Below are 9353 nucleotides of genomic sequence, written 5' to 3'. Positions count from 1 at the left end.
TCCTAAGCCGACTAAGAAGAAAGTACCAAAACTTGCTATCCGGTGTGATGACTTCGATGACGGCCCGACCACGCAAAAAGAGATGTGTCCAAGAAACCTAGAATAGGTGACAGGGAAACACCGAGTGAGTTTATAACTCAGTAAGTCATAAGCTATGCACTACCATCCATCAATAACATTATCACAAGAGAAAACAAAATGGAACGAGGCTAATTACTCCATCCATTCCGAACCATACCATAGTTCCTCCAACCTATCGGTTCAATTTCATACCAATTTATGCATTCACAATCCACATACTCATCAATAGGATATTCGAGGCATTTTCATAAATCATTTTATTTTCGTTACAAACATACAACTAAACGGCCTTTCACCCATTCTACGATAAATTTTATGTACGTGACTTCAAGTATATTTGTCACATAGGTTCAAACTTACCAAGCTCAACGCCAAGTATAGACATAGCACCTATTAGCCATGAACTCAAGACACTTACCCGATCCGCTGTCCATGATCGACTCAATAGTGTCGCACACATAGTGTCCATAATGATTCAAGGATGTATATTAAGTCCGCACACTCAGTGCTATATAGTCAACTCGCACACTTAGTGCTACATAATCAAACTCGCACACTTAGTGCTACATAGTCAATTCGCACACTTAGTGCAACATAGTCAATTCGCACACTTAGTGCTACATAGTCCAACTCGCACACTTAGTTCTGTACAATTTAAACCCGCACACTTAGCGCCAATCTCATGGTCATAAATGGTTATACCCGCACATTTAGTGCCGAGATCAACAACTCAACACATCTCACCTCTTTTCTTTTCATTCAACAATTTCATCATCACATACATACATGTATATATATATATATTTATTCATTCCATTCGGCATCATTACATAGATGTTATGACCATTTGAATTAATACCAAGTATATGCTTAATGACTTACTTTATGTTGGGTAAAATAATTCCGAGTCGGCTACTCGATGACCTTCGATTTCCCCTTGTTGGACGCCTCTCCTTTAGGTTCTTGAGCTTAAATAAATAAATCAACTAGTTTAATTACCTTGCTAGTTATTTATATCCCGTAACATTAATAGTTTCATATCAAAAGAAGCATACGGCAACATTCTATTTCAAGGTACATATTCATAATTCAAATTCGACCATATAAACCAACATCATCCACTTGATCAATTATAAAGAATTAAGGTTAATATCACCATGTGTACTCTATATGGCCCATTATACATAATCAAATTTAACATCATCTATGTATTCACTCATATGGCCGAATATACATACCCCCATATAACATCATTTTCATTCCATTTAACACTTAATTTCCACCACATGAACACTTGGCCGAATACTCTTAAACTAGCAAAACTCCACATTTGTTCATACCATCTTTTAAATTCACATGTCTATTTTTACTTTGTTTTTACAAGAGTCATAGCCGAATCGTTTTAACCATGAGTAACATAACAAGCATAGATCGTGTTTATGGATATACCATGGCCGATTCAAGCTAATCACCTCCAAAATCATCAACCATTTTCAATGCATATAACATATATAAACATGAATAAGTTTCATATAATCTCTTAACACATTAATTTCTTTCATCAACAACCTTTTGTTTCTTTATCCATCAAAACTTAAAGGTAAGAAAAAATCAAGTTCTTCTCACACATACCATAACCGAAAGCTCTATCCAACACTCTAAATTCGAAATTTTAGTATGGCTAGGTAAGAAAAACGTGATGATTAACCCAAACAACTATTATTTCAAAAGAAAAATTAACAAAATTTACTAACCTCCTCTTCATTCAAAAGGCCGAATGCCTTTGCTCCCCCCCCCCTCCTTTTTCTTCTTCTTGTACGGCTAAGAAGAACAAGGTAATGACCCCCTTTTTTTTTGTTACTTCTTTTATTATCCTTAGTATTTCTTTTTATTATTTCCTTTCCTTTACATAAAATAATGACCACTTCATGGAAACTTACCACCTATTCTAATATATGCTCCATCATGGCCGGCCACTATGTATAAAAGAAGGGGTATTTGACATGCAAAGCCATTATTCTCACCACATGCTTTAATAGGTCCTTGTAATTTAACCAATCACATTTCCAGATTTTCTCACATAGGTCTTATTTACTAAAATTCACCTTCAATTAAAAAAAATTCAAACATGGAATTTTCACACATGCATATATACATATAATAAGCATCAAATATGACAGCTAATTATTTTTATGACGCGGTTTAGCGGTCCCGAAACCACTTCCCGACTAGGGTAAATTTTGGGGTGTCACACAACCCATGACACTAGGACAATACTTTTGATTGTTAAGAGTTGTATTGATTGCATGTCGATTAATACTTCGAAGAGTTCTCCTGAAGAAGTTGATCCCCCTCAACAATAAAAATGAAAAATATGCAACATTATACTACTATATAATTTTGATAAAAATATATATAGTTCACTGAATAGATAGACTAATAGAATAAATATAATATATAATATAGTAAATAAAGAACTTTGATAGATTCAAATTATCTTTATTAAATACTATACATGAGATAGAATAGGGTTAGAGACTTTCCATGATTTGCTACTTCTAGACATTATAATTAGAAGAAATTTGTTTCATATTAAATTTTGGAGTGGAAGCAAGATCCTTAAAAATGTTTCTTCACTATGAAGCTTTTAATTAGATAATTCCAACTCATTTTAAGAGATACAACTCTAATTAGTTTAAACAGCAATCCAAGTATTTTCTTCATCAACTAGGAGCATAAGGATAAAACAGGATTGTGTATAAAAGAAAAATACACAATGCATTGGGCATAAGTATTCTCTTCAGTAATCTTAACTTGCTTACCCTATCCCCCACCCACAATATTGTATAAAAAAAATCTTCTTCGGTAATTTTTTTACAGATAATTTTTAATATTTATTTCTTATCAACTCTTAATCTAATTAAAGAGATTAAAATAAAATAGAATAAGTTGTATTTAAAATTTTAGCAATCTTTAAAAAAAATAAAAATAATGAAAATTTTGAAATTAGAATTCAAATACATTAATCATCATATTTTGGAATTGCAATTCGAACATTGTTAAACATTTTTACGTCATTCTTAAAAAAATGGAATAATCCTCTAACCATTCGGTAAGTTACCAATATTTTCAATTAATTATTTAATACAGCAGAGTAGTTAGGGGTTGGTAGTGGTCCGGAAAATTTTTCATTTAATCTCTTTAAAAAATTTTAAGTTTTAAATTAATAAAAATAAAATTATATTTTAACCTTTTAAAATGATAAAAAATTGATTTGCTTTTTTTAAAATTATAGATATTTATGCTATTAAAATGATAAATTTACATTTTTACTATCATAAAAATTATAATTTAATTCTGGCCCCTAAAAAAAATTTCTAGCATTTAATATAATCTTATTTATTTTATTGCATATGCATGACAATATTGAAGTGTTTTATAATATATATATATAGTAACATAATCAATACAATAACCAAAAATGGATTGCAACCTTTTGCCATAATTGCAAAATCTGTGTCACAAAAAATGAATAATTATCCAATTCTTAATAAAATCTCATTAATTTAGTATATATGTTTATATGTAATTTAGGGTCTGTTTGTTTACATGTAAAAGATTTTACGAAAAATATTTTTTGTATTTTCCTGTGTTTGTTTCACAGAAAATAGTTTAATCAACGGAAAATGGCTTACAAGTTAAGGTAAAATAAGCCATTTTTCCTATAAAATAACTTACTATTTTGAAAAGCGTAAGTTATTTTCCGGAAAAAAACTCATCTATAGATAATTTTATTTTTATATAAAAATTAACTTAAATCAACTTAATATTATTACATTGATATTAATTTTTATTTTTATTTTTAAAAATATTTAAAATATTATATTTTTTAATATTATTAAACATACATATTTAATTATTTATATTAAGTCATATTAATAAATTATTAATATAATAAATATAATTTATTATTTTAATAATTTATTTAATATTTCAATGTTATTTTAATAATAAATTTTAAAAATAATAATTTTAAATAATATTATTTACATATTATTGAAAATATTCAATATTAATATTTTAATAATAAATATTTATTATAATTATAAATATATTAATAATAAATTTTTTTAGTATAAAGGTTAAAATATGTCATAAATCTATGTACATTTCACAGATTTGTAATTTAGTCTTTGTTTTTTTTATTTTCAAGAATTTAGTCCCTTTACTTTTCAAATTTAAAAATTAAGTCCAATTGTTAACATCGTTAATTTTTTTTTGTCAATTTTGTTGATGTCACATTTTTAAATAAAAAATACTCACTTAGTAGTCATGTAATTAAAAAAATGACGTCGTAATGAATCTAAATTTAATTAATATTTTTAATATATGCAAAAACAATGTAAAATATAAAATTATAGATAAAAATAAATTCAATTAAACAATGAAAAATAAGAAAATCTCAAATGTATGTTTGTTTAATTGAAAACAACTTTTATGAAATATTTTTAAGAAATCTATCAAACAACAGAAAATATTTTACACAGATCTATCCAAACACCAAAAAATATTAACTTTTTCAGAAAAGTAAATCATTCTCCAAAAATTATTTTCTGTAAGTCATTTTCAATAGAACAAACAGAGCCTTTATTGAGAAGTAAGCATTAAATAATAAAAAAATATATATTTTACGTTTGCTAATTTTTTTATGAACAATTTGATATACATTGAAAGTATTTTTTTTATTGGTAAATTTTAAATTTATATCCAATCTTATAAAAATAATAAAAAATGAACATAATAATATTTATAAAAAAGAACTTAAATTAAAAATTAATCAACATAATAAATATCGTCTTTAAGTTATAAATTAATTTTAAAATTATATTTATGTATATTAAGAAAATAAGTTTTATGAATATATAGATGATCATAAATTAAAGAAAAATTTTAATATCTAAAACCAAATATTTATAGCAACTAAAACAATTTCTCCATCACTCATTTGCAAAACAATTTTCATACTAAAACTCCAAAAAAAAAAAACAACTAATCTCTAAAACCAAATATTTATAGATTAGAAAATTTAAAATAAGAAAATAACTGAAAATTTTAATATTTAATAATTTAATAATATTAAATTTTTGAATCAATAACTTTGAAAAATAAAATGAGATCAAAGTTTAAATTTGATACAATTTAAAGATCATTGGTTTTTTTTAATATTATAACTCTTTATTAAAAATATATACTAGGCAAAAAATTTATTAATTTAATAATTATTTAAAAGATTACCATAATATATTAAAATTAGATTGAAAATTAAATTTGATAAATAGCTTAAAAGTCATTGCTTTAATTTTTTTAATATTATAAGCCTATTTTAAAATATATCTAATATGTAAAATATTCATTTGTTTAATTATTATTTGAAAGATTACTATAATCTATTTAATTAAAAAATGTAAATAAAAAATTAAAAACATCTATATGTAAATGTAACTTTTGTCATGGAATAACGTTAAAATGCAATAATAAGTTTATTTAATAATATTTTATTGATTTTTTGGTACATATATTATTGGTTTTAATAAAAAATATTTTATTCGTATGTGACTGTTGGAGTAATTAAAGAAGCAATAAAATTTGTTATTTTATTTTTGGTGAATTATAATAATAGAATAAAGCCCGAACAACAAACACGACTAGCACGACTCAAACCGAGGCTACACCTATGACAATGAACAACCTTAACCATTAGGCCATTATATAAGGTTCAAATTTACTAATTTTTATTTAAATTTAACATGTCTATTTCATCTTTAATTTTTAAGTGAATGTTGTTATTCTACTCCTATTTATTTAAGAATAGAATTAAAAAATAAATTACATATATAGATTTTCCCTCTTCAGAATATCTAAATTGCCTTATTTTTTACACTAAAATGGCCGATTAAAAAAGTTAAAACCAAAATGTAAAAAATAGTTAAAAGTAATAGAAATTAAAATTGAGAGTATAAAAAAGTTTTTTTTTCTAAAAATGATGGATAAAAGACAAAAATAAAAAAAAAATAAAGGGTGTTTGATAAATAGAGTTTTGGGTATTTTTTTAGTTAATTTGGGCACAAATGAAGAATTGAGTAGTCAAATCCTCTAATTGCAGTGTTTGGTGAATGAAGGTTTATAGGAACTTGTTGAACTAAAACCTCTAAAACAAAGAAGGGAAGGATAAACAATTTTTTTTACAATTGATTGGGAATAAGATATTGGAATGGCATACCTAACCATGATTGTTCAAAAGTTACTCCCTTTGCCACATGCTCTCAAACTTAATAAGGGTGTCAAGATATCAATAGCCTTCATTATTTTATTTTCACTTTTACCTCTAAAGTTCAAATTGAATCTCAAAAAAAAAAATATTTACGACGAATCTACAAAAATCAACATTGGAGATTCTTTTGCAAGATGGTTTCATCCATTAAGGTTAGCTCTTTCGATACTTTTAAATTGTTGTACTTTAATTTTTTTTTTTGCCTTTATTTGTCAAAATTTTTTACCCCTATAAATCTATTTTTTCCCCATGTATTTCGTCTTTTTTTGTCCATGTAATTTGAATTTTTGATCCCTATAATTCTAATTTTTTTGTCCATGTAGTTCATTCTTTTCCATGTAAGTCAATTTTTTTCTCCTTGTAATTTGATCTTTTTTTTTGTCTCGACAAATTGAACCAGTTGATCAAACCAGCCACTGCAATAAGCAATCAACTATCAGCCAATTGCCAAACCGAGCATACAATTATCCTATTTTGTTAAAAGACAAAACCAACCCTTTTAATTAAGTAAATTACCAAATCAATCCTATTTACTCCTAAGATTGTCTTAGTAGTTGGTTTTATATTATATTTTTTTTGGTGAATTACAAGAGGAGGACAAAACTCTAACAATAATGCGACTAACGCAATTTGAACCCAACCTACACTTGAGGCAATGAACACCTAACCATCAGGTCAATACACGAAGTTCAGTTTTATATCATATATAGATATGATTATACCAATCATATATACATTATATTATATTATATTATATTATATTATATTATATTATATTATATTATATTATATTATAAAGTCTTAATATCTCAACTAATGTGAAAATCTATATTTTTGACATGTGACATATAACGCATAGCATGTGTTTAATTTTACTTAAATATACATATATTTAAATATTTAAAATTAATTTATGCATAGCAAAAGTTGCAAATTAGTTATAGACATAATAAATATCCAAATTCAAAAAAACAAAATCAAGGCAACATGTACGAAGAGAAATATACATGTATTGTAAACGCATAGCAAGAGTTTTTTTTTTAATAAAAAAATGAATATTATAAAAAGTATAGAGTTTAAAGTAGAAAATTCAAAAATAAAATACTTATCATAAATATAAATAATATTTAATTAAAATAAATTTATCTAAATATTTAAATAATATGTTATAGAATTATAATGTTTTATTTTAGAAATTTTTAATTATATTATATAATTCACATAATCAAAATTAATAAATTTAAATTCTTTATTTTACTTATTCAAATACAGTCTAATTTAGATTTATTATTCACTTCAATATTATTTTGAATTTTATTTAAACTTTATCAAAACATATGTAATATAATATCATATAAAATTTTAAATTTTATCTCAATTCCTATTAAGGCTCATTTAAATTTATTTCAATGATTTAACTAAAACCATTAAAAACCATATATTTTTTAGTGAGTAGGAGAGAAGTTAGTTTACCTTTTTAAGCACTCAAATTTAGGTAATTCATTTTAATATATTTGAATCTATGTATTTATACATTAATAACAATGTCGATATTAATTAAAATATATGAATTTTAATTATTTACTTCTAGTTGTTTTGATGCAGCAACCAGCATGGAAGTAAGTTAAAATCATGTTAGCAAAAGACGATATTAATGAATTAACATTAAAAAATTTGAGAGTTGGATTTTTGATGACTTGCAACTCTTGAATGTGTAATTACTGATAATGTATTTCTTCAATTAAGCATCAATGTTTTGGTTAGGATGTTTTACAGACCACCTCATTTCTTTTTGTGTATATGATCTGGGAGGTCAACGTGCAAAATCAGATTCCTAAACTTCATTTATCCACATATTCAATGTTTATAATAAAAAAATAATTTATCCACAGCTACCCTAATATTTAAATTATATAATTTATATATTCCTTATGTCTTATCATTATATTCAAATAACTTTTAAATGATTATTATATATTTATACTATCCTAAGTATTTGATTAGATAATAAAAAATTTTAAATTTTAGATAAATATTTAATTAAATAAAAAATAATTATCTATATATTCATTTGATAAATTAAAGTATTTAACTTAACTAATTTAAATTCTATTACATGGTTAATATTTTGTTTAAATTAAATTAAATAAATAATTAATTAGATAATAATTTTTTTAAAAATTTAGATAAATATTTAATTAAATAAAAAAATTGATTAGATAATTTATCTTCTATATTAGTATCTATTTTAAAATTTGATTTTAACATAAAAATTTTAAAAATTAATTTATTGTCTTAATTACTAAAATATTTTTTAATATATATTTTAATTTATATATACAACTAAGCCCAAGCATTAAAAAGGGTCGATTCCAATACATTGCACTTAGCAACCAAAAGTCAACAAATGATTATATGCAAATATTTTATATATAAAAAATATGAATTAATTAAATGTATCTTTTAATTTAAATACAATAAGCCTATACATCTATTTATAAGAATTAATTTACACTATTATTAATTAGGGTAAAATTCAAAAATATTCACTTTTGTTTGCTTCAGATTACATTTTAGTCACTTATGTTTGAAATGTCACATTTTAGTTACTTATGTTATCGTTTTGTTACGAAGTGGTCACTCTACTGTTAAGCTCCGTTACCTCCCTAACATATGTCTTATATGGCAGTCCAAATGGGTTTTAAATGCCAACTTAGATGTCCTACGTGGCAGTCAAAATTAAATTTATTTAATTAAAAATCTATTTGCATCCCAACAGCTAGACATCAAAATGGGCATTTAAAACCCATTTGGACTGCCACGTAAGATTGTCGTTAGGGAGGTAACAGAGTTTAATGGTAGAGTGACCACTTCGTAGCAAAATGATAACGTAAGTGACTAAAACATAACATTTCAATCATAAGTGACTAAAATGTAATCT

This window comes from Gossypium hirsutum, chromosome A04, assembly GCF_007990345.1.
Source record: "Gossypium hirsutum isolate 1008001.06 chromosome A04, Gossypium_hirsutum_v2.1, whole genome shotgun sequence".
Lineage (NCBI taxonomy): Eukaryota > Viridiplantae > Streptophyta > Magnoliopsida > Malvales > Malvaceae > Gossypium > Gossypium hirsutum.
Note: the sequence above shows the minus strand (reverse complement) of the source record.